Genomic DNA, 25093 nt, shown 5'->3' with positions numbered 1-25093 from the left:
TTTTCTAGAGAGAGACAGGGTCTTGCTACATTGCCCCAGCTGGACTAACTCCTGGGCTTACGCAATCCTCCTGAGTAGCTGGGACTACAGGCATGTGCCACTGCACCTGGCTGTGACTGTCTTTTTAAGCTTGCCTTTAAGATCCATCCTTCACATTGATTTTTAAAGTTCCAATTAAGCAAAATTTAAAATAAGACCAACACCTTATTATCTAAACATCTGTTTTCCATGTGCACTATTCAAGAAAAAAAAGTGATCAGAATAGTTTTTTTGAAATTAAAAATAAAGAGAGAGTGGTGACATGCAATTTGGAATGAATCGCAGAGTTAATAATTTAACTTTTTTGGAGGTGATTAAGAAGAAACAACTTTGGCAAGCTGAAGCATCATATTCTGACTTCCCTACAAACTATGACATTAGGATCCTTGGGACCATAAGCATTTTAGTCCATGGCTCAAAATGGCTATTGCTATTTTAGGAGAGCAGACTAAAGTTTTCGAGAGAAAATTTGCACTAAGAATCAGTTTCACAGAACCCAGAACTTGATCAAATGCTGATTACCACAATATTTCTCTATCTGTAACTGGCACTATCTATGAAAAGTAGCAGATTTTCATAACCATTTCCATCACTAATAAAGTGGCACATTTGCAAAGTTTCTATTAAGATATATTTATTCTCTCAGAATTTTAAAGCCTTGGATTTTAAGAATTTAATGTAAAACCCACATGAAGCTAAATGTTAACAAAACAGTCAATTCTTCCTAACAGAAGAAGCATGTGTGGCTGTATAAGTTTGAAGAATAAAAAGTAATTCAGATAAATGGACTTTCTAAAGGACTGTTTTCAGCATAAAAACAGTTTCAGAAAGATGGTATAAAGTTATGTCCAGAAACTATAGAGTTGGTATTTCAATAAATGTTAATAGGAAAGTCCTGCTAAGCCACTGCAGGAACATGTATCCTAACGGGTGTGCCCAGCTGGCAGCTTTCCAGTTGTACAGCCTCATATGACTCACTCTGCTGGGGCCTTTGGCCTGAACTACCTGCTCCAAATGCACACAAATACACAGCTTCTTACTCGGTCTCCCCTGGAACACCTCACCTCACCTTTCAGACTTCCTATTACAGCTGTGGCAATGCTGCCTTAGGTGGACTCCTGCCTGGAAAGAAACAGGTTTTATGGTGGTGCAATGCCCCAGGTGGCATGCTTGCTGATCTTCAAGCTGTACTAGCAGAGACCAGCAGTCTCTATCCGGACAGACAGACCACTTCCCAGCTCCACTTTAAAAATCACAGCCTTTCTGCTTTTGTTCAAAAGTCAAAAAATGACAGATGTTGGCAGGGCTGTGGAGAAAAGCGAATGCTTATACTCAATGTGAACATATTGGTGGAATGTAAATTAGTTTAGCCACTGTGGAAAGCAGTTTAGAGATTTCTCAAAGAAATAAGAGTTGAATGACCATTCAACCCAGCAATCCCATTACCAAGTACCTACCCAAAGGAAAATAAATCATTCTACCAAAAAGACATGCACCTGTATATTCATCGCAGCACTTTTCACAATAGCTAGGCCAGGCACAGTGGCTCACACCTGTAATTCCAGTGTTTTTAGAGGTCAAGGCAGAAGGATCCCTTGAGGCCACGAGTTCAAGAACAGTCTGGGAAATATAGTGAAACCCTTTCTTTACAAAAAATAACTTAAATAAAATTAACTGGGCATGGTGGCATGTGCATGTAGTCCTAGCTACTTAAGAAGCTGAGGCAGGAGTATTGCTTGTGCCCAGGAGCTTGAGGTTGCAGCAAGCTATGATTGCACCACTGAACTCCAGCCTGGGTAACAGAGCAAGACCCAGTCAGTCACTCTTTTTAGATCATACTCTTTTTGAAAAACAAAAAAACAACAAATATAGAGACAATAACAACGACATGGAATCAACCTTAATGCCCATCATTGGTGGATTTAATAAAGGACATGTGGCACATATACACCATGGAAAATTATGCAGCCATAAAAAAGAATGAAATTTTGTAATTTGCACCAACATAGATGCAACTGGAGGCCATTATCCTAAATGAACTAACACAGAAATGGAAAACCAAATACCATGTGTCTCACATATAAGTGGGAGCTAAACATTGTGTATATATGAACATAAAGATAGGAACAATAGATTCTGGGGACAAGAAGAGTGGGGAGGGAGGAAGGGGGGCAATGGTTGAAAAACTACCTATTGGATACTCTCCTCACTACCTGGGTAACACATTCAATCATACTCCAAACCTCAGCATCATGCCATACACCTTTGCAACAAACCTGCACATATACCCTCTGAATCTAAAATAAAAGCTGGAAAAAAATCACAGCCTTTCTGAACATGTGCAGGTGGCAAAGAGATACTATGCACAGTGCAGCTGAACAGCTCTTTTCTGAAGCATCAGGCCCGGTGATTTGGAGGCAGGGTAATATTTGGGGGTTGGGGAGTGGCTAACCCAGCAGCAGGAAGGGGGATTTTGTTAGGTCAAGGGGAGTGGTGGATATACCCAGTTGTCAGGGATAGCAGCCATTCAAGAAGGTGGGCAGGCAACTAGCCCCAAAGAGGTACAAAAAAACACATCAGGTGTTTATCCCAGCAGTGCATGGGCCAACAGGGAACTGAGAGTAACAAGATGGCAGAGATCCAGCCAGTGGTCAGCATCAGGAAGATTTGGAGGCAGATTACCAAGGAGGCGTAAGGTTGAGGGGAACGCAGCAGCATCCCTGTTACTGGCACTGGGGTACAATTTTGAGTTGGAACATAGGAATAAGGTAAGGAAGGGAAAGGAAAAGGTACTGAAATTGATAGGCAGCCTACTAACCTAGGTGCTTTAAGCATGTGATCTTATTTAATTCCCACAACAACCATGCAAAGTAGGAATTAGCCTTACTATATAGGACAGAAAAGTGAAGTTCAAAGAGAATATGAATTTTGCCAAAATAACACACTTAAGAAGGGGGGGCAGTCAGAATTTGAACTTAGGACAAGCTGACTCCAAAGATACCATTGCCGTGTTCACATTGTCATTTATCATCATTTTTTAGTGCCAAATCTTTGAGAACACAGCCCCCAGTGCATATTTCCCATTGTGTCATTTATTTTTTCCCCTTTAAATTACATTGTATCATAAATTAGAGACTTTAAAAATTGGTCTAAATTCACTTCCAGTGCCTATGGGAGGGAAATAAGGGTCAGAGCTCTCTGCAAATGATGTGTGGAGGCAGTCAAGAGGAGATCAGTGGGTTGGATGAACAAGCTTCTGCAGGGTCCCCTGAGGATGAAGGTGAACCAAAAGCAGCAACCAAAACTTGGAGAATAGGGCTAGAGTGTGTTTGGTGAGGCCAGGTTGGATGCAGAAAGCTAGACTCCTCCCATGAACTTTTCAAAGCATTTCACAGACACACAGTGGGGGCCGATGGCTCCAATGGAGCCAGTGTCAGCCCTAAGGAACTTTGAGGAGGTTATGTAAACATATAGATTTTTTGGTACAAATATTTATTGCAATTCTCTTGATTTTTAAAATTGTATACTTTATATCCAAGAAAATAAAAAATAATTTAAACAGCAACTCCAGTTTTCCTCCTAAATGTCATCTTTCAAATACAAATCTTGTATGTTTTTATACAGTATAAATATTTTCAAATAAAGGGTGGTTGGCCATGTATCTTTTCCACCTTCAATAATAGGTGGAAGGTCTAGGAAATGTAATTTTTAAAATTAAAGACTGAAGTTTATTTGGTATTTCAGAGCACCACCTGGTGGATTAATTAACAATAACAGTCCAAAACAAAAATGAATCTTAAAACTGGCTCTGAAATAAGAAGTATGGGACCCTTATGAGGCCCACTTCTTCTATTCTTTTCCCTCTCCTTTAGTTCTCTTTTTCCCCTTCTCTCTCTCTTTCTCTCACTCTTTTCATTTCCTACCTAGTCATTTCCTCCCTCCTATTTTGTTTATACCTTAGAGCTTGTCCACATCATCTACTGGTATTGATGAGTCCTCAGAGTGGGTAAGGAGCTCACTTATTTATGCCTGGTTTAATAAGATCTACAAGGTCTCTAAATTTCAAGTAGAAAGGCAAATATCGAGTTACAAAATTTAGTTGTCTTTCAGACACTGAATCTTTCTACCTAGGGATGGGCCTGTATTTCCCCAAGGTAGAGTTTTCGTTTGTTTGTATGTCTGTTGTACACAAACATTCATTCCAATAGAACCCCTCTTTCCTATTTTATTGGTAAATAATGCCTAAAGTTGACTAATTTTCAGTGTTTTTGCCTGTTATTCTGAGTAAGCTGCCCAATAGCTTTTGAAAGAGAGGCAATCTGGTTTACCGTAACCTTCTTAAAAGTATCTGATCTCACATGACCCACAGGTAATCTGAATGAATGGAACGGGAAAGATACAAGACACTAGGGAGTGGGGAGACTGAGGACCTGGAGACCTCAAGGCTTGTCTATGGGGGTGCACATTATTCTGATCCAGCTGCTGCTGTTAGTTTTTTAAAGAGAAGGCAAAAAGCTTGATTTTTATTTTTATGAAGATCCTTAAGTGTTTAAATGTTAGCAAATTTTCAAAACATACCTGCAGGCCAGAAATGGTGCATGGGCCAACCTCTGATTTAAAGCGGTTGGAAACATCAAAAAAGCAATAGACCATGATCAAGTGGGTTTCATCCTAGGGATGCAGGGATGGTTTGACATATGCAAGTCAATAAATGTGGTACATCACATAACGCAGAATTAAAAACAAAAACCATATTATCATCTCAATAGATACAGAAAAAACAATAAAATCCAGTAGGCTTTATGAGAAAAACCCTCAATAAACTAGGCATAGAAGGGACTTAACTCAGAATAATAAAAGCTATATATGACAAACCCACAGCCAACATCATACCGAATGGGGAAAAGTTGAAAGCATTCCACACTGAGAACTGGAACAAGACAAGATGCCCATTTTCACCACTTCTATTTAACACAGTACTAGAAGTCCTAGCCAGAGCAATCAGGCAAGATAAAGAAATAAAGAATATCCAAATTGGAAAAGAGGGAGTCCAACTATCACTGTTTGCCAATGATATACCTACAAACCCCTAAAGACTGCTCAAAAAGACTCTCAGATTTGATCAACGAATTTGGTAAAGACTCAGGTTACAAAATCAGTGTACACAAATCAGTAGCACTGCTATATACTAACAATGACCAAGCTGAGAATCAAATCAAGAACTCAAAATTAGCCAGTCATGCTGGTGCATGCCTGTAATCCCACTTATTTGGGAGGCTGAGGCAGGAGAATAGCTTGAACCCAGGAGGCAGAGGTTCAGTGAGCTGAGATTGCACCACTGCACTCCAGCCTGGGTGACAGAGTGAGACTCCATCTCAAAAACAAAACAAAACAAAACAAAAAAACCAATAAACTCAATCCCTTTTACAACAGCTGCAAGAAAAGTAAAATACCTAGGAATATACTTAGTCAATGAGGTAAACAATCTCTACAAGGGGAACTACAAAACACTGCTGAAAGAAATCACAGATGACACAAACAAATGGAAAAATATCCCATGCTCATGGATTGGAAGAATCAATATTGTGAAAATCACCATACTGCCCAAAGCAATCTACAGATTTGATGCAATTCCCATCAAATTACCAACATTATTTTTTCACAGAATTAGAAAAGACAATCCTAAAATTAATATGGAACCAAACAAGAGCCCGCATAGCCAAAGAAATCCTAAACAAAAAGAACAAATCGGGAGGCATCACATTACCAGACTTCAAATTATACTCCAAGGCTATAGTTACCAAAACAACATAATAGTGGTATAAAAATAGGCACATAGGCCAATGGAACAGAAGAGAGAACACAGAAATGAAGCCAAATACTTACAGCCAACTGATCTTTGACAAAGCATACACAAACATAAACTGGGGAAAGAACACCCTATTCAACAAATGGGGCTGGGGTAATTGGCAAGCCACTTGCAGAAGAATGAAACTGGATCCCCATTTCTCACCGTAAATAAAAATCAACTCAGGATGGATGAAAGACTTAATCTAAACCTGAAACCATAAAAATTCTAGAAGATAACATTGGAAAAACTCTTTGGGGCATTGGTCTAGGCAAAGAATTCATGGCTAAAACCCCAAAAGCAAATGCAACAAAAACAAAAAATAAATAAATGGGATCTAATTAAACCAAAAAGCTTCTGCACAGTAAGTGAAATAATTATCAAAGTAAACAGATAACCCACAGAATGGGAGAAAATATTGCAAGCTATGCATCTGACAAAGGACTTGTATCCATAACCTGCAAGGAACTCAAAGAAATCAGCAAGAAAAAAATAATCTATCAAAAAGTAGGCAAATGATATGAGTAGACATTTCTCAAAAGAAAAGGGGATATACAAATGGCCAAGAAACATATGAAAAAGCGCTTAACATCACTAATCATCAGGGAATACAAATTAAAGCCACAATGAGATACCACCTTAATCCTGCAAGAATGGCCATTATTAAAAAGCCAAAAAACAATAGATGTTGGCACGGATGTGGTGAAAAGGGAACACTTATACATAACTGGTAGAAATGTAAATTAGTACAATCTCTATGGAAAACAGTGTGGAGATTCCTTAAAGAACTAAAAGTAGGCGGGGCACAGTGGCTTACGCCTGTAATCCCAGCACTTTGGGAGGCTGAGGCGGGCTGATCATGAGGTCAGGAGATCGAGACCATTCTGGCTAACATGGTGAAACCTCGTCTCTACTAAAAATAAAAATAAAAAAAAATTAGCTGGGCATGGTGGCGGGCGCCTGTAGTCCCAGCTACTCGGGAGGCTGAGGCAGGAGAATGCCATGAACCTGGGAGGCGGAGCTTGCAGTGAGCCGAGATTGTGCCACTGCACTCTAGCCTGGGTGACAGAGCAAGACTCTGTCTCAAAAAAAAAAAAAAAAAAAAAGAACTAAAAGTAGATCTACCATTGAATCCAGCAATCCCACTACGGAATATCTACCCAAAGGACAAGAAGTCATTATATGAAAAAGACACATGCATACAAATGTTTATTACAGCACAATTCACAATTGCAAAGATATGAAACCAACCTAAGTGTCCATTGACCAATGAGTGGATAAAGAAAATGTGGTATATATATATACATCCATGGAATACTCCTCAGCCATAAAAAGGAACAAAATAATGTCTTTTGCAGCAACTAGTAATCGTGCCTGTAATCCCGGTTGGCTAGAGGCCATTTTTCTTTTTCTTTTTTTTTTATTATTATTATTTAAGTTTTAGGGTACATGTGCACAACGTGCAGGTTAGTTACATATGTATACATGTGCCATGTTGGTGTGCTGCACCCATTAACTCATCAAATTCTTGTAAGTGAAGTAACTCAATAATAGAAAATTAAATACCGTATGTTCTTGCTTATAAGTGAGAGATAAGCTGTGAGTATGCAAAGGCATACAGAGTGATGTAATGAACTTTGGGTACAGTAGGAGGAGGGTGGGAGTGGAGTGAGGGATTTAAAAAAAACTACACGTAGGTACAATGTACACTACTTGGTTGACAAGTGCACTAAAATCTCAGAATTCACTACTATATAATTCATCCATGTAACCAAAAACCACTTGTACCCCAAAAGTTATTGAAATAAAAACATATTTAAAAAATAATAAAGTGGTAGGAATATAGACAACTCACTGGATGATACAACATGAGTAAAGAATAAGTCTGAGGATAAAATCCACTCTGTTCTCTGAACAAACGACTTCTATTATTCGCAAGGATCACTATCACCTCTCACACTCTGAATCCACAGTATCTATCCCCATTCTTGACATAATCACATCACAGGATCATATAAAATTGAGATATCCTGGCAGTGGCCTTTTATCCATGGGAATGACCTTTGTCTTTAAATAATCTGAGGTTCAGATTTTGGCTCCAATGAGAAGCTGCTGAGCAAAGCTAAGAAAAGCAGTTATAGAGTTTATAGGCTTCAGATTTGTACTGTATTTCCAAACAGATTAATCCATATTTAAGTTTAAAATGTGTAAGTTAAATATTTGGATTCTAATTTTGACTATTTATAAAACCTACTCATTTATACACCCTAGCCGGGCAACCAGAAGCACTTTACTGCTAACTGATTTAGGAAAGCTGTTGATGGAATTAACACATTCGAAGAGAAAAAAAATGAATTTCCTTACAGTTCTCTGGGAAACAGTACATGGGGTTTTGTTTGTTTCTACTTTTTGTTTGGCATGAAAAAAACTCATAGAGTGTGATGTTTTAGTAACAAATTTCATGGCAACAACGATTTGAAGGAGAGGAAGGAATTAGGAATATTTTGTTATTATAAAGTACTTGCACTACCCGTGAAGTGGTATAGTGTTGAGAGAGTGGGCTTGGATTAGTTGTAAACGTACATTATAAACTCTAGGGCAACTACTAAAAATAAGTTTAAAAATATCTAATTGGCATGCTAAGAAAGGAGAGAAAATGGAATCATATAACACACTCAATTAAAAACCACAAAAGCCAGAAAAAGTTTGGAGAACAAAAATAGAAACTAAGATCAAGGGCAACAAATAGGAAACTGTAACAAATATGGTAGATATTAATGTAACTCTATCAATAACCAACCTAAATGTCAATGGTCTAAATATAGCAATTAAAAGACAAAGATTGTCAGAGTGGATCAAAGATCAAGACTCAACTATACGTTATCTACAAGAGACCCCTTTTAAATATAAAGACAGATATAGATTAAAAGTAAATGGGTAGGTGCTGGGATAATTGGCGGCCACATGTAGAAGAATGGAACTACACCCTCATCTCTCACTTTATACAAAAATCAACTCAAGATGGATCAAAGACTTAAATCTAAGACCCGAAACCATAAAAATTCTAAAAGACAACATCAGAAAAACTCTTCTAGACATTGGTGTAGGCAAAGAGTTCATGGCTAAGAACCCAAAAGTAAATGCAACATAAACAAAGATAAATGTATGGGACTTAATTAAACCAAAAAGCTTCTGCACAGCAAAAGAAATAATCAGCAGAGTAAACAGACAACCCATGGAGTGGGAGAAAATCTTTGCCAACTCTACATCCGACAAAGGACTAATATCCAGAATCAAGGAACTCAAACAAATCAGCAAGAAAAAAACAAATAAATCCCATCAAAAAGTGGGCTAAGGACATGAATAGACAATTCTCAAAAGAAGATACACAAATGGCCAACAAACATACGAAAAAATGATCGACATCACTAATGATCAGGGAAACACCAATTAAAACCACAGTGTGATACCACCTTACTCCTGCAAGAATGGGCATAATCAATAAAAAAAATAGATGTTGGCGTGGATGTGGTAAAAAGGGAAGACTTTTACACTGCTATTCTACTAAAAGTAGAACTACCATTTGACCCAGCAATCCCACTACTAGGTATCTACCCAGAGGAAAAGAAGTCATTATATGAAAAAGATACTTGTACATGCATGTTTATAGCAGCACAATTCACAATTGCAGAAATATGGAGCCAGCCTAAATGTCCATCAACCAATAAGTGGATTTTAAAAATCTGATATATATTCCACACACCATGGAATACTACTCAGCCAAACAAGAACGAAATAATGGCATTTGCAGCGACCTGGATGGAGTTGGAGACCATTATTCTAAGTGAAGTAACTCAGGAATAGAAAACCAAACATTGTGTGTTCTCACTTATAAGGGTAGCTAAGCTAGGAGGATGCAAAGGCATAAGAATGACATAATGGACGTTGGGGACTTGGATGGGGAAGGGTGGGAGGGAGGTGAGGGATTAAAAACTACACATTGGGTACAGTGTATACTGCTTGGGTGATGGGTGCACCAAAATCTCTGAAATCACACCTAAAGAACTTATCTATGTAACCAAACACCACCTGTTCCCACCAAATTATTGAAATAATAATAACAAAAAAATAGTTTCCCATTAGCTCCTTGAAGCATTTATCCTTGTATCTTATCTCTTGGTACGGTATTTGGCACAGACTCAGCATTTGGTGAATGCTTATTGAATGAGTGGATGAATGAGTAGAAAAGCCACTTGTCTAATTCTGAGAGTTATCTGGTTGAGACCATAACATTTTGACACAAATTGCAATTTCTTCATCTTTCTCTTCACTTTGCCCACCCGCCCTGTAAGGAACATGGCTGTGCTTTGGTCAAGCATAGGCCGAGGTAAACATCCAGAGTGACTCAGCAACTCTAGATGCAGTTGCATAACTCCACTTGTTATCACAGCCATGTAGCCATAACATGAGAAGGCTCGTCATTTGGCTCTAAGCCAGTAATGTCTGTAAAAGGTATAATTACCCTGCTGACACTGTACAGGCATTGGTACCCAGAGAAAGAGAGAGAGCCAAAGTTGTCCATTTTGCAGACAGACAGAGGGGAGCCAGGGCACAGCACAGCTTGGCTCGTGCCCAGAGAGAGAGAAAGAGTTAAGCTGCTGACCCTGAAGGCAGGGGAGAGCCGGCCACACAGCTGTGTGTGGAAGCCAGCTGCTGAGAGGAGCCGCAGGGCTGGAGCAGACAGCAGAGACAAGGCTCAGTGTGAGAGGGCTAGTGGGAGTAAGCTGCTGATGAGAGAGCTGCTGAATAAAACTACATTTCACCTGCTTACGGCTCCCCTGCGTGTTCTTTCGGCTACATGCTCATCTGCCTACTCCCCTCGAACCTCAGCAGGGGCTGGAACCTGAACCCAAGCAGGGCATTTGGCATAGTGATGAACCTGACACACTGTATCCCACGAGGCACAAAATTGTGCAACCTCTCTACCCTTTCTCACTCCAGGAAGCATTTACCTGGAATTCAGTCTGGAGCCACAAACTCTAGAGCCCACCAAAAAAAAAAAAAAAAAAAGTAAATGGATAAAGAAAGACATACCATGCTAAGGGTAATCAAAAGAAAACAGGAGTAGCTATATTAACTTCAGACAACGCAGACTTCACAGCCAGGGAAACTGTCAGGAATAGAAGGGGATATTACATGATGATAAATCGGTCAATAATCAAAGAAGACATAACAATCCTTAATGTGTATATGCCTAAAAAAGTGTCAAAATGTGAAGCGAAAATGGATAGAACCTCAAGGAAAAATATTCGTATCCGCTTATAGCTGGAGACTTTAGAAATGAAAAGATACAGCCGGCAGAAGAGTCAGGTTAAACTCAACTGTACCATTAATCAACTGGATATAATTGACATGTGCTCCACATTTTGAAATGTATTCACTAATTGGGTAATACATTTTTGTGGTGTGTCTCTCCTTTTAGATGTCTAACTTCTTACTGGCAAAGGTATTCTGCATTTCTCGTTCTTTCCTTTCTCTGGGCCTTTATTCCTCATATAAAAGTCTAGGCTGTAAAAGGGAGGCATGAGCAGAAATGAGCTCTCAGAATACTGCTCTAACAAAACCAAACATAAAGGAAACAAAAAATAAATCGAGCTGCTTTTACGTTCTATGGCCCTCAGCTGCTTGGCTATTGTAGCACTGAACCGCTATTAACTCCAATAGGGATGGCACCAGGTTCAAAAGGCCAAATAAAAGACCTGCAGCCAGTGAAGAATAAAATAGGGCTTATTTGGAGGAACTTACAGGGTGGCCCAGTAGTGGTGGGCTGGATGAAAAGAACCACAACCGCTTATGAAATGCAAGCAATTTATATAGCATTTTTACTTAGCACCCTCCCCTTAGCAACCTCTTCATGGCAACCCTCATTTCTTAAGTGATTGCTGTCAGGTGTATCCACCATAGGGATATGTTTAAGTTATGCTGTCAGGTGTGTCTACCATACAGTGATGATTATCCTTGATTTTCAAAATGTTTCCTTTACTTGTCTCATAGTCTAGTTAATTCATGCACTTATTCTTAGAGTAATCTACGGCCGGTCTGATATCAGCCGTGGTAAATACATGACTCATATGTAAATTAAATACATGAAGATGGACTGACCACATCAAATGCGTCTGTGTCATGAAATTAACAGCTTTAAGAACACACATGTGCATGTGTGCACACATACACACCGGGCTCAGTCACAGATGCTACTAATTTCTGACAAGTGATTGCACTGCCTGATTCAGTGATGCTCCAGGAATAGACCAAGCAGTAGGAAAGAATAGAAGACCCAGAAACAGATGCAAACTCATAGGGTTTATATAACAGTTTTAGTATTTTTAACCTGTGCTATTCATTCAATCATTTATTCATTCAACAACTATTTATTGAATATGTACTAAATGTCAGGCACTGTTCTAGGTATCCTGAATAAGACAAAAATCAAAAAATATTTTTTATTTTGTTTAATCCACGGCAGCTCAATGAGAAATGTACTAGGAAGTCCATTTTATCGATGGACAGGCAGACGTAAATTTACTTGACCAAATAAATATAACCAACAATTGGTAACCACGGGGTTCAGATTCTAGTCTATATGTCTTCAAAGCCTATGTGCTTTCACCACACCCTGTTGCCTTCCACCATAGAAAACATTTAGAAGGGATTAGCCTAAATTTCAAATCAAAAATTTCAAATGACTCTGTCAATGACTTTCTTTTAAAACCAGAAGAACTGTCCATAGTAAATGCATACCTTAGAAAGCTGCATGTTTCTTGATATTGTTCTTGTACTCTCTGTGCAAGAATACAGTAAAAATCCTAGAAGACAATATAAAAATAATGAATCTCTTTCTCTCTGTCCACACACACACACACACACACACACACACACACAAGACTACACACACACAAACATATATGAAGCAACCTTGTAAAGTCATTCACCCTATTCTTCCCTGGCCAAGTCACACGATTTCAAAAAATCCCATATACCTCCCTTGGAATAAAAATTTGCTAGAAAAATTGTTCGTCATTTATTCTGAGAAATAATTTTAATGGTAGTAATATTTTACATTAATATTACAATATTAATAAATATTGCTTAATAAATCAATTTCTTTTTACTTAAAAATAAATGTATGATCGTTTCAGGTAGCTTCAATTATTAAAAAATACATCTTTAAAAATAAGTAGGCTTTTTCATAATTTTTAAATTGCATAATTTTCTTATAAAATGGTGAGATTAATGGCCCTTCAAACAAGAGATTCTATTTCCTACAGTGTATTTTTCAACAAGTGATACTACATGAAAAGATACTGGAGTACAAACATATACAATGATTTTTTAAAGACAATAGTCAGTTTTACCATATCCCCTAACACCAATATAAAACCAAATTTGTACAGTAAAGGTAAATACAACATAAAATAAATGCACTGTATTGCATTAACTGCACACTGAGATGTGCATATGTCAGTTAAAGACCAAACTCCAGCAAAAGACCAAAGCATAATATGTGGAAAAAAAGAAAAGATACAACAATGGGTTAAAGGGCAGTTTTCTCCTCTGTTCAAACAGAAACCAAGGATTTTTTTTCCTTGCATTTTCCTTGTTTCAACCCTAGTTATTGATATTAGCATTTACATTTTACAACTGAACATTAATTTCCAAAAACATCCTAAGACTTCCGGGGCTTAGCTGTGTATCAGTCGGGATAGGCTAGGTTACTCTGCAGTATCGAACAACCTGAAAAGTCTCAGCAGCTTAAAACAACACTTATTTCTCCCCAGGTGCACATCTATTACGGGTCAGCAATGAGCTTTGCTTGCTCATGGAAGTCACCAGGAAACTCAAGCCAGAGGCTTCATCTTGACAAACCTAGAGGCAGAACATAACTAACCACGTGGGGACTCTTCAAGCTTCTGCCCAGAAATGACACACATCATTTCCACTCACATGGGGTTTTGTATTTTTTGTTTTGTTCTTAAATTTTCATTTATTTATTTTAATAGACAAAACATGTTTTGAAATATGTATGCATTTTTGAAATACGTATGCATTTAGAATTGTGAAATGGCCCTGCTTACATATCATTGGCCAAAACAACTCACATTACCAGGCCTGCCATCAACAAGGGGGCAGATGAACAACTCTTCCCCAGGGAGAGGTACCGAAGGTTTATAAGTGATAGAGTCTTCCACAAGCTTTAAGATTACCTTACAGCTGGGACTATAGTTTACCAAATAGGCTCATCCGCATCATGTCACTGGATCTTGATAACATCCATATGATGCCAAGGGCAGGAAGGGTGTGGGCCGGTAGCAACAGCAGGCACTGCAGAATATTTAAGCAGAACTAATCAGTGTTACCTGCTTCTGCTATTCCTGGTCTTCCCCATCAGCCAGTCAGTCTGGGAGCAAAGAATAGAACAAAGCCAGACCAATAGTAGAAGGAAAATCACAGCTGCTTCCAAATTGCCCTCACGTCCGCCAATTTCATCCACCCTGGGTCCTGCCTTTGGAGAGCTCCCCATTCCTCCTGCTCTCTCACATCCCCAGGAATGGAGAGGGAGGCACCAGAGGGGAGATGACTGACAGGACAGGGCCACAGTGAGACATATTGAGACCTACCAGGGGTCATCTGCTCTGAGGTCATAGAGCTATGCCGCAGTGCAGCTGCATCCCTGGATAGTAATAGAAATATTATAAAAGAACACAGGGCACCTGTTCCAAGTCAACCCTTGTTGAATAAATAATAATAACACTGTGTAACAGGTAATTGTGAACATGTGCTTCTTCTTCTTTTTCTTTTCTTTTCTTTTTTTTTTTTTTGAGGGGGAGTCTCGCTCTGTTGCCTAGGCTGAAGTGCAGTGGCACAATCTCGGCTCACTGAAACCTCTGCCTCCCGGGTTCAAGCGATTCTGTTGTCTCAGCCTCCTGAGTAGCAGGGATTACAGGCACGTGCCACCATGCCCGGCTAATTTTGTATTTTTAGTAGAGACGGAATTTCATCATGTTGGCCAGGCTGGTCTCGAACTCCTGACCTCAAGTGATCCACCCACCTCGGCATCCCAAAGTGCTGGGATTACAGGCGTGAGCCACTGCACCCAGCCAGAGCATGTGCTTCTTAGTTGATAAGACTTAGCCAGGTTCAAGTGTGCTGGGCCTTTTGATCTCCAACAGGGGCCCAACATTACGATGGCTCACCTACTGTTCCCAACCCAGCTGTCAACCCAGCTGTCTGTTTCTGCCACAGTGGTGGGTAAATTCCTCTCACCATAGTCATCATAGTCACAGCACCCTTCCCTCCTAGAAGAGTCGAAATGCAGACAGTAGTAGTTTGTCAGCTGAGTCTGTCTGTTCCTTCCTGGATGACTGCCGCCATCCTGAAGCTCCAGGTGCTGTTCTGCACTCCCTAAGGGTGTGGTAAAAGGAGTCCGGAGCACTAGAGTGGGTCCCAGAGCCTCTTACCCAGACCTTCCACCTGTCTGCTCTAGGCAGTGGAGCACAGCGAGTAAGCACACAGGTGCTTACTCAGACAGACCTCAGCTCAAACCTGACTCCATCACTTGCCAGGTGCCTGTCTTCCAACAACTCTTTGCTCTTCCATTAACTCCTTTTTAAAGTGGAAACGATAATAATAGTAGTTACAGCCCAGGCTTATTGTAAGGTTTAAATGAGTTCTGATGGTAAAGCATTTACCCGCCACTGTGGCAGAAACAGACAGCTGGGTTGACGGCTGGGTTGGGAACAATAGGTGAGCCATCATAACCTTGGGCCCTTGTTGGAGACCCTCGAAAGCCCTTTTATCGTCTCTGCTTCCTCCTGGGGGGAGTGAAAGCTAGCGTCTCATGATGCCTGACCTGCAGAAATCACCCAATTATGCTGACTGTCACTATGTTAGTTGTCATGACAATTATAATGTGCTTCTCACCTGCGTAGAAGACCATACACCTCCCCATCCTGCCTTGGGCCAGGGCCTCCAGGACCCTACTGTAAAGCCGTTATAGGAAACTCGCTCTTGCAGTCTCCCCCTAACCCAGCAGAACAAGGAAGCCACATGCCTTCCCTCCAAGGCCCCAGAACTCTCTTGTTTTGTTCTCTCAGAAGCAAGAAGTACAATGACTTGAATTCTCCCCACCAGTCCCTTCCATTCCCGAACTTGGGGCTGAAGTGTCTCCTGAACCAAACCCCTACTCCACACCTGCACTTTCTGTTTGTCCTTCCATCTTTGCAAACCTTGCTCCTCCAGGGTAACCAAACACTCCACAAGATGCCTGCCATGCACTACACAAATTAACACTCATTGATCACAGACTATGTTGTAATGTGAATAAAGAAAAACAAAATTAGCTTTAAAATGCTTAGAAAATGACATCCATTAAATTTAGAGGCTCACAAAATCCAAGGCATCTCAACTCCTAAATTCTAAAGTCCCATTACATTGGTTTCTTCCTCATGGTGTTCTGCCTACTGCCCACGATTCCTATGGAGCAAATGTAGAGCAAATTAATTTGTTTTTCATCTTTTGGCAGGTTTCATGGTATTTAGAGGAAAATAAAAGTGTTTTATTGATTCAACAGTGCATCTGAAAGGCTTTCACATCTATCCTGAAGTCAATGAGTGTTCTAAGGGTATAGATCACCAAAAATAAAATAAAATCAAGGGCTTAAAATATGAAGAAAGAAAACGAATAGCTGTCATATCACTGGAGTCCTCTGGAAAGCAAACTTTAATGCTAAAACTGTCAATAAATTGATTGCATAGCATAAAGTTGTGCAAACAGCCCGAGGGTGGGAAGGCATTTGCTGTGTTCAAGGAACAGAAGGAATGCCCCACACACCTAGAGCATAGTGGGTGAAGAGGTAACCGGTGTGAGATGTCAGAGAATGATGTGGTACATTAAGTTATTAGCCTCAATCTGCCACACACACACACACACACACACACCGACACACACTCTCTCTCTCTCTCTCTCATGTCCTTTGACATGTAACTTTGCAGTGCCGCCCATGAAAGAGAGAGTATATTTCCCACCCCGGACTTTGGGTTTGCCATGAAATTTTCTTTGGTCAATAAGATATTAGCAGATGTGACACAAGAATTGTGCTCAAATACATAGGTACACCTCTTGTGTTCTGCCATTGCCTGTTGATGTCTGGTCCCAAGAGGTGAATGAGAGACAAAGGGCAGAATGTCCCCACGCCACCCTGCCACATGAAGCCAAGCTGCCCAGTCCACAGAGCCTGCATCAGCCAGTCTCCACCCAACCTATAGGCATGTGAACAAACCAGCCGCAATCGGCAGAACTGCCCTGGCTGCTTGGCAGCCCCATGAGAAAAACAGCTGTTTTATACCAGAGTTTTCAGTGCCTTTTGTTACTCAGTATTACTGTGCCAATATCCAGCCATTACCAATGGTGACACTTTAGGTTTTTGACTTGCATAGGATTATGGTGAAATTACTGAAATTAAGAAGTTCCAGCAGAGAAGCAGTTTGGGGAGAACACCAGAGTTCTCTTTTGGCTGTGCTGACTATGAGGTGCTAATCTAACAGACAGTTGGGGGAAATATTCTCTTGTTGTCTTGGAATTGCCAGCAAGACTTGTACTGAAAAGAAAAGGTCCTCAGGACCCCACATTCTAAAGATAGCCACCAATGAACCACCAGCATTTTGACCAGAGATGATCCCCACGGGGCTCACTAAGAGAAGCCAGAACTCATCCACCACCTTCCAACTCCCTTCCTCCTACCTGAAGTCATAAGAGAATGACTAGAGGGACTGGGAGGTTGGCCTTGTGGACAGAGCAGTGATGGTGGAGAGATGCTCCTTCTCGGGAGGGGGTGCTTTTCCTAGCTTAAGGCAAGTAAGTGATGGGAGGCTTCAAGAGAAACTCCCGATGGAGCAGCATCACTTTGAGCTGCCTTTGCAAGAAGGATACCAATCTTTTGTTCCCTGGCTGAGTGCTTGCTGCAGGCCCATTAGGAGATACTGGTGGAGCAGAGTGTGGTGAATGAGATCTGAGGACAGCTTGACATCTGCCCCTGAAGTCTCTGGTCTTCTAGAGACTGGTGCCCACTTCTGGTCTAGACTTTTCTTGAGCCAGGTGGTCTCCTGGTATAGCCTGTATCCAAAGGACATAAAGGGGCTGTGGCATCAAGTGCTGAGGGAGAAAACAGGCATCCCCCAACCCTTTCAAGTTCTCTAAGTGCTCAGAGGGTGTGGAGGAGGACCACAGAGTTTCTTTCAGCTCCTTGTGGAGAAGCAGGTAAGTGAACAGAAGGATGCGAGCCATGGGTTGCCTACTCAGTGAGATACCCAACTCTCTGAGGGGTATCAGTGACAGGGCAAAGATTAGTGCTGCCGAAGGAAAGACTACATCAGGAGAAGAGGCCAAAGAAGGCTGCTCCCTTCATGAAACCTTTCACTCCTCTATACCTCACCTCTGCCTCTCCCCAAGGAAGAGTGAGCTAGTGTCTCAAGCCAGATCACAACCCCTCTGGACTCAAAGCAGCCAGGACCACAGCTTCAGATTTCATTGGAAGGAAGACAGAAGCCAAGCAATAAGAAGCTATATTTAAGGACTGAAGTTTTGGATTGGACTAGATTAAGTTTTAATAACTGAAAATGATTGAATAATCATGGAATTGGGCCAGGATAATGTTAAGGGAGCCACTAACCAGCAAAAGAGTAGGAGTCAAGCCAGCACAACTAAAGTCAGTTAAATAAATTAAATAAAACCATTTTGTGTTTGTCTTGATGACATGAGACTCAACAAACTCCAGTTACACCTACTAGACATTCATATAGAAACACATCAATTTGGGTATATAAATCTAGAGCCCAGAAGGAAGATCAGGAATGGAAAGATAGATTTGGAAATGATGGTTATAGAGATGGACCCTGCTGACGGTTAAAACCATGGGACTAGATAAGAACTTTAGAGACAGTGATAAGCCGTAGGACACTCCACAGTGACACATCAAGCAAGAGTGGAGTCAGCAAATCACAGTGGGAAGCGGGCCTTGAGAGAAGTGAAATACAGCATAATGTGTCCCAGAAGCAAGAGAAGAAAATGTTTTCTGAGGAAGAGAATAGACAACTGTGATGGTATGTGGAGATGGCACCTTTGGAAGGTGATTTGGCCATCAAGGTGGAGCCCTCGAGATGGGATTAGTGCCCTTATCAAAGGACACATCAGAGCTTGCCTCCTCTCTCTGGTCTCCACCTTGTGAAGACACAAGGAGAAGTCGCCATCTGTAAGCTAGGAAGCAGGCCCTTGCCAGAAACCAATCGGCCTGGTGCCTTGCTCTCGGACTTCCACTCTCCAGAACTGTGAGAAATAAGTTTTTGTTGTTTAAGCCATTCAGTCTATGGTATTATAGCAACCCAAACGGACTAAGACAACTGAAGCAAAGACATCGAGATGTCTAGAAATAAGAGAAGAATCTAGAAACGACAATGGTTTTTTTGGTCGCTCAGCAGTGTCCTGACAGAGGCCACCTTACCAGAGCGGTGGGAGCAGAGGTACAGGTGGACCAAGCTGAGGAGAGACCAAGAGAGGAGGGTGCAGAGACCACCGATGACCCTTTCAGGAAGCTCTCTTGTCAAGAGGAGCAGAGCAACAGAGTGGTAGCTAACAGGCTGGGGATGGGGAGTATGGAAGGTTTTCTTTGCGTCTGTTGAAAAAAATGAAATCTCTTGGGCATGTCTGCATGCCAAAGGGAAGGATCTAGGAGAGAGGGAGAGGCTAACCGTGGGACAGAGTCGCCACAGCAGCAGGCCACACCCTGTTCTGAGCATTTCCCAGAAACTTACTCCTTTAACCTTCACAACAACTCTGTGAAGGAGATAGCATTAACTCCACATTTTACAGATGGGACAACTGAGGCACGGAGAAGTTACATAATTTTCCTAAACTCATCCACTTGCATTGGCTGCCAAGGCAAACTACTACAGGAGCCATGTCCCCAACAAATGACAGAGGATGGGACCAGGGCATGTGAGGAGAGGCTGGCATTTGACGGGCTCAGGGACATCTCCTCCACAGACAGGAATGGACGGAGACTATGGTTACAGATGGAGGGAAGTTATGTAATGGAGCCACGATGGAATGAAGAGGGGCTCCTGCTTTCTTACTTGTTTTTACTAAGCACTGCATAAGGCAAGACCATCAGATCAAACCAAGGGGAGAGAATTTAGGAGAGAAGAAAAGAAGTGAAATCATCACTTCAGAGAATGAGAATACTAACATATTAAGGAAATAAAGTACAACGATGGTGCATGGCCATACACCAGGCAGACAGACTAGCTAACACGCTTGAGAGGTATTTCCTCCATATTATTCAGCTGTTCAGGTTCCCAGTTTATACAGGTTTGAGAGAGAGAGAGAGAGGAGGGAGAGAGGAAGAGGATAAGGATATTTGTAGAAGTATGGCTATAGTGAAAAACCAAGGGATCTAAGTTGGATATGGGGAGAACCAACCACAGAAGCAGAAAGCATGACAGTAAAGAAACAGAGAGAGTGAGGTGGGTCCGTGGATGAGAGGTCCCAATGGAACTGAGCCACTGTCGGAATGGGAGAACCAGAGCACACAAGCTGGAGGCATAGAAGAGCCTGGTTGGGAGATGAATGCTTCAGTAGAGATTTTGGGAATAGTCCAGTTATTATAAAGATCAACATTAGACCATGGGAATGGTGGGTGAGGTGGAGAGAACCAATCCAGGATCAGAAAAACTCATGGAATCTTCAATTTATCTTTGAGTTTTGATCTAATTTTATGTGAAAAATTTCCACTTGATAGTGCGATTTTTAAAAACTGTCCTCTTTGGGCATTTAATCAAACACTGATCACATAAGGGTTCATTTTCTCAAAGAACAAACCCATGAACTGAGAATCCTTGCAAATATACTTGATTTTAAGTGAAATGGCTGGCCATTCTGAAATAAGAATAGTAGGGTTTTTAAAAAACGGAGGTTTAATGACATTTGTCACATGCCTGCATTCAAGTACTAGGCTGTAACTTTTAGCAAAACTAAGTCTTTAAGAATGTGCCATAAGCTCTACTGGAAAGAACATAAATAATGGAAGCCAGAGCCTAGAAAATGGCAAGCTGGCTCAGCCTCCTGTAGCATCATTCATTAGATCCAACTCCAAAAGCTAGAAGTCATAAAAAATGCATGCAGGATTTCTTTTTAAGCATTAACACACCACTACTTTAAATGTTGTTTCTGACTGAGAAATTCCTCTCTGCAGGTACTTTTTACCCCTGTAACCTCAGCAAACTGCCATGGCCTCAGGAGACTAAACAAACTGCCAACTTAAAAATTCATTATAGTATCTGCTCCCTTTCCAAGACATAAAATGTACTCTGTAATATTTGCTCTTCTGAATCCTGAGACTTTAATCTTCAAGGCTTCGTGTGCTTGTATGACACCATCTCTTGTCCATTGTTTTTAAAAACACATCATATCCAAAAGTCCTAAAACGAGAAGTGAAAATGCTGCTAGTCAGCATATTAATTTCCCTGAAATAAGCAGTATCAATAGCGATGACAAAAGTTACATCAATGCACTAGATTCCTGGGAAGGAAGTGTGAAATGCTAAACTACATAGTTCGCAGTTACCAACCAATGGTAGCAAATGGATGATAAAATCCAGGGGCATGAACTCACTATTAGAAGTCCATGAACAGAAGAAATTCAATTTCATACAGCTATGAAGATAACATAAAATTATCAAGTATATAATATAAAAGTGTGATGGTCAGGCACCATTTTGAAAACATAAAGACTAGCCATCTGGGAAAAGGCCCAGACTTAGTACAGATAAAGCAGGTGGCTGCTTACCTTATCACATCTCAAAGACTTCTAAAAATGGCCCATGAACTCAAGATGGCTATAGCTCAAGTAGGCGTAGTCAAGACTTCTGCACTGCAGAATGGGCACATAGAAAAAGAAGGAAACGAGCAACCAGAATGAAGGAAACTGACCCAGCCAAAGAGCAAAAGGGGATTCCTGAGAAAGTGATAAAAGAGTGAAAAATAGAGGTTATTGACATTATTTTATTTTAAAATAATCCCTTAGGGTGTAGGTCATGATTAAGAACCAGCTTTTCTTTCTCAGAAAACTTGGGGCTGAATCCCTAAGTGAATTCAGTTCAAAGTACTTGTCTAAAATTTAGTCTGGCAAATATAGTAGAAATGTGTTAAATGAATTAAGGAATTGAAAGGACTAATAAAAAATAGATTATTTATGGATAATGTTTCTGTTCTAAAGAAATATAGCACTTTTTTGAATGCAGTAAGAGAACAGAGGCAAAGAGAACAATTTGATTAGACAGAGTTACAAGAAAAGCCCCCAAAACTCCAAGAGTTTAGCCAATAATCATAACCCATTATGAATTAAATCAGAAATAAGCAAAGTCACTTCAAAGGGACAGAATGGCTAATTTAAGAGTATGATCTGACTATAACTTCACCTTGATGATATTGGTATATGTCATGAGAGAATGTGTCACTCAGAAGAGCAATCAGTCTCAAAACACAGGACATGAAGACTTAGAAAGAGTTAGCAATCAGTTCCCAGCACTGGCGAGACACAGAATCTGGAAACACAGTTGCTTCACTCTTGAAGTGCTCTTAGCTACAGGGCTTAGATTTCTACGAGGCAGCCCCTTGGCCTGGATAAAAGATCCCTTAAAACCACTTACATAACTTTACTTCAATTCTGTCTTCACTTAGCAACACTCCAACTGTTAGTTAATTCAGCCTCTCAGTCACCCTGATACTGGAAGCGTTCATTAGATGATAAAAATGATAATTTTAGTAACTGGAAAGAGATATTCTCCATAGAAATTAATAAATCAACAATCAGATTTATACACCATTTGCTCATAAGTTAATATGAACCTGTCTTCTCCTCTTGTGTCAGGTAGCATCCTGTGAGACACTGACACAGAAACTTCCAGAATTGCAAATTTAATATCAGACCCAGATGATGGAAATTCCACCACCCCATGAGTCAGCTTGGCTGCCAGTTAGCTAGCCCCTTAAGTGGCTCTACCCCTACATGTTATAAAAAAAAAAAAAAAAAGAAACGTGTGGTGGGGCACCGTGGCTCACATCTGTAATCTCAGCACTTTGGGCGGTGGAGGCGGGCAGATCGCTAGAGGTCAGGAGATTGAGACCAGCCTGGCCAACATGGTGATACTCTGTCTCTACTAAAAATACAAAAAATTAAGTGGGTGTGGTGGCGCTTACCTGCAGTTATAACCACTTTGGGGGCTGAGGTATAAGAATTGCTTGAACCTGGGAGGCAGAGGTTGCAGTGAGCTGAGATTTCGCCATTGTACTCCAACCTGGGTGACAGAGCAATACTCTGCCTCAAAAAAAAAAAAAAAAAAAGTGTAAGAATACATGGTTCACTTCATATCCTGTGAATTTAATACTAGATGATTACATGAGGCAGAAATCAACTATGTACATCAGTAACTAGTATTAAATTCATTAGATTGTGCAAGGAGAGATACTATATCTTTTTTTGTTGTGGGCCATCACACAGTGCCTGACATTTTAGGAACACATGAAGTGTTTTTCAAATAAAAAAAAATTTAAGAAAGGAAAGGAGATGAAACAAAAATAATCCAGGTTCTTTCCAGAAGATTAAGCTACTGATGAGACATGATGACTTTTCATATGACTTACATCAAGTGGTTTCCTTCCTTTTGAGGAGCTATTCATGAAACTTTTGGAGGATAGCGAGAACTACGAAAATAAGTCAATCATATAATTGCACTGTTCCTTATGGTACAAGGGTGGGAAGATGTAAGTTGGTCCTGCTTCAATATAAACATAAATTAAGGTTATCTTAAAATCATTTCCTGTTTACATTTACTATCCTGCCTGAAGAAAAGAGACACCTGAAAGTCCACTGTGTTTGTCTATTATATGACTCAGGTATACACAGTCTACAGAGCTAAGTTTCAACAAAAAAATATAATGTTGAAGAAAGAGAGACTAATAACCCACAAAAAGGTGATAAACACCTACGCTGATGTTGTCTTATGCTCTCTGAGGGAAGAGATGAGATAAGCCATAGTAGATCAATCGGGACATTGAAACCCTTGTTATGGAGACTCAGCAAGCCTTTTGCACACACTATAGACAATCTTGAATTATGTAGTCTGCAAGTATTATGAGCTGCTTAACATCTAAGCTAGTCCTATGCTGTTATAAGGTCAGAGATCAGGGTCCAAAAAAGGACTTATTAAAATGTAGTGAGGACATCATGCTAAGTGAAATAAACCCACCACAAAAGGACAAACCCTGTATGATTCCTCTTATATGATGTACTTAGAGTAGTCAAATTCGTAGAGAAAGAAAACAGAATAGAGGTTACCAGGGGCTTGGGGAAGGGAAAATGCGGGGTTAATTGGTACAGATGTCATTTGGAATGACAAGTTCTGGAAATGGATGGTGTTGATGGCTGCACAATATGAATGTACTTAATACCACTGAACTGTACACTTAAAATGGTTAAAATGGTCAGTTTTATGTTGTGTATATTTTACCACAATAAAAAAAAATCTAGGCCAGGTGCAGAGGCTCACACCTGTAATCCCAGCACTTTGGGAGGCTGAGGCGGGTGGATCACAAGGTCAGAAGTTCAAGACCAGCCTGGCCAACATGGTGAAACCCCGTCTCTACTAAAAATACAAAAAAATTAGCCAGGCATGGTGGAGGGCACCTGCAATCCCAGCTACTCGGGAGGCTGAGACAGAGAATTGCTCGAACCCAGGAGGCGGAGATTTCAGTGAGCCGAAATCATGCCACTGCACTCCAGCCTGGCAACAGAGTGAGACTCCATCTCAAAATAAATAAATAAATAAATAAATAAATAAATAAATAAATAAATAAATATCTAGTGAGTACACAAATATTGTGAAGGCACAATTTGAATGGGGTAAAATCAGTCACCCAGATGCAGCAACCTTTTCTTCCCACTCAGACGCCTGGCATATTAAAATGCTCTGAGAATTAGTCTTACATTATGACCCTTAAGCATAGTTAGAACATCCCTCTCTTACTGGAAATAAATAATTCTGAGAACTCAAGCATCTGCTGCTAATAGCCATGGCCTTCATTTACTGAGGGCAAG

The sequence above is a fragment of the Nomascus leucogenys genome, chromosome 9 (genome assembly GCF_006542625.1).
Source record: "Nomascus leucogenys isolate Asia chromosome 9, Asia_NLE_v1, whole genome shotgun sequence".
Classification (NCBI taxonomy): Eukaryota; Metazoa; Chordata; class Mammalia; order Primates; family Hylobatidae; genus Nomascus; species Nomascus leucogenys.
The sequence above is the reverse complement of the archived record's forward strand: the minus strand, read 5'-3'. Positions refer to the sequence as shown.